This window comes from Carassius gibelio, chromosome A5 (genome assembly GCF_023724105.1).
Source record: "Carassius gibelio isolate Cgi1373 ecotype wild population from Czech Republic chromosome A5, carGib1.2-hapl.c, whole genome shotgun sequence".
Classification (NCBI taxonomy): Eukaryota; Metazoa; Chordata; class Actinopteri; order Cypriniformes; family Cyprinidae; genus Carassius; species Carassius gibelio.
The window spans coordinates 11,771,397-11,773,830 of NC_068375.1; positions in this window are offsets into that span (position 1 = coordinate 11,771,397).

The window sequence follows — 2,434 nt, forward strand, 5'->3', positions numbered from 1 at the left end:
GTACTCTACCTCCTCAAACGAGTTTGTTTCTTCACTGGAACAGATTTGGAGAAATTTAGCATTAAATCACTTGCTCACCACTAGATCCTCTGCAGTGAATGGGTGCCGTCAGAATGAAAGCCTAAACAGCTGATAAAAACATCACAATAGTAATTGACACAACTCCAGTCGATCAATTAACGCCTATTGAAGCAAATCGCTGCATATTTGTAATAAATCCATCATTTTAACTTTAAACCAAGACTTCTGGCCAAAATGGCAGTCCATAATAACGCTTCCTCCGGTGTAAAATCCACACAGTTGTGCCGTCAAAATCAACCGCTATCTTTGCCTAAAAATGTTTTCACTAATGAAAAGTGCTTGATCGGTGCACATTTCTCCTCTGATTCATACAAGACCATTTTTTTCACTAGAGAAAGCAATATTGTGGACAGTGCTGGATAGTAACGGATTACATGTAATCTGGATACGGTACTTTAGTACATTTTAAAATACTCTGAATCAGACTAGTTGCCTTTTTATTGATTTCATGATTACATATTTACACAATAGCAATTTAGCATCCCTAATTACTCTCCATTTCTTAAATTGTACTTTCTAAAATAGCGGTGGTGGCTAAAATTGCATAGAAAATTGAGAGGCTGTAATACAGACCGCATCTGAACCCCTGAGAGGCAAACACACTAGCTGTAAAGTTATGTGTGCAAGCATCAAGAATGTAGTTTTTACATTCTATTTATACCAGACTCACCTCTTTTTTTTTCAGAACCTTGTGTGTGTGTGTGTGTGTGTGTGTGTGTGTGTAGCAATACTTCTGGCTGAATGGGAAGTATGGTAAGTTTCTAAATAAGTTCATGTGACTAGTATTCAGACCACAGTCACAGAGAGTAAGAGGATGGGGTTTGGTTTTCATCAAAAGCTGTGCGCCGTTTTTATTGTAGTATTCTAAAGTTACATTAAAAAAGAAAGTCGGCCCATGTCCTAGATCCATTATGAAAGTTAACGCACAAATTCCATATACATCTCATTGTATTTTACATAGAGGATAAGAGTATAGGCATGGAGGTGGCATGATTATTCACAAAGCTTAAAAGAACCAAAAGAGATTAAAAGAAAAAACCCTGAATAAATAGAAGGTGCTGTCTATTAGCAGAGAGTATGTAAGCATGTCACTCTTTTGAGAAGTTCAACATAAAGCCGTGGCGTGGCAAATCTCACGCCGGTGAAGAGAGCGGGGTCCCAAGCGTACTAAAGCAGAGACGTGAGGAGTAGAGCGAGATGACAATGGAGAGCCTAACTTGTCTGTACAGGTGCATAAGTTAAGAGTTTACATCTGGTGGTTACACAGACACGAAGACAGCGACGTCTAGTTAAAATGGTTAAGGTGTTATTTTGCCTCGGCCAATCAGGGCAGAGCATTTGAACGTCCAATAGAGCGCAACAGTGGGGCTTTACAGAAGTAATAATCCCATTTAATTCCTCCATAAAGATTTTTTTTTTTTTTAACGGATGAGAAATCATGAGCTCAGTTTGATTTCACCACCAAAAAAAATTAAATAAACAACACACACACACAAAAAAAGGCTTGTTTGCAACAAAACAATTATTTGTTGCGTTAAACATTTATAATTTTAATCAACAGCTGTTAATGTGTCTGTTCACTGCTGGCCAACCAATAAGATTCTCATTTGTGGTCACATGTCCACAGCCACTTCTGTTACACAATTTGAATTTCCATTTTTTTTATGCACTGGTATGAACAGAAACAGAACAGAAATATCAAACCAAATTTGTTGCAAATGCTTGGTGTGAACGGTTTAAAACGCCCTGAACTTTTAAACGACTTTTATATTTGATTAATGATTTTGCGATATACACATTATCCTTATGTCGCGTTTTTATTTGATTGTCATTCACAATGCTTTGATTGAGTACTCGAGTTCAAAGCATCAGTGAATCCGAGTATGGAATCTTGTACCTTTTTTTAAAATTATTTAGATATATAAATTCAAACTGTGTATGCTACGTTGTGATTTATCGTAAAACTGGTCAGTTAAGTTTTTCGCTTAATTATTATTTTTTATCCTTATGGAGAAAACGGATGGGAAAACTCCGTTGCTGTTAAAGTGTTATTTTGAAACACTGTTGCGCTCTGATGTGTTGCAGATGAAGGGGGCAGATTGGAGCCGAGTGACAAAAGCATTTAGCAGTTTTTCTTGCGAAGCTACTGCAGTTTCCAATTTTGCGGTTGATTTCCATATTAAACAAAAAAAGAAAATCCTAAATTTGTAGCTATTTCACCTATTTCAAGAGGGCTCGGGTTCAAGTAACACTTGAAAAAAAAAAAAAAAAATTTAAGCTTTGGGATATTTAGCTTTGTCATTAGACCTTGTCATTAAAAATCATGCACGCTGCAAATAACCTCATGCAGTAG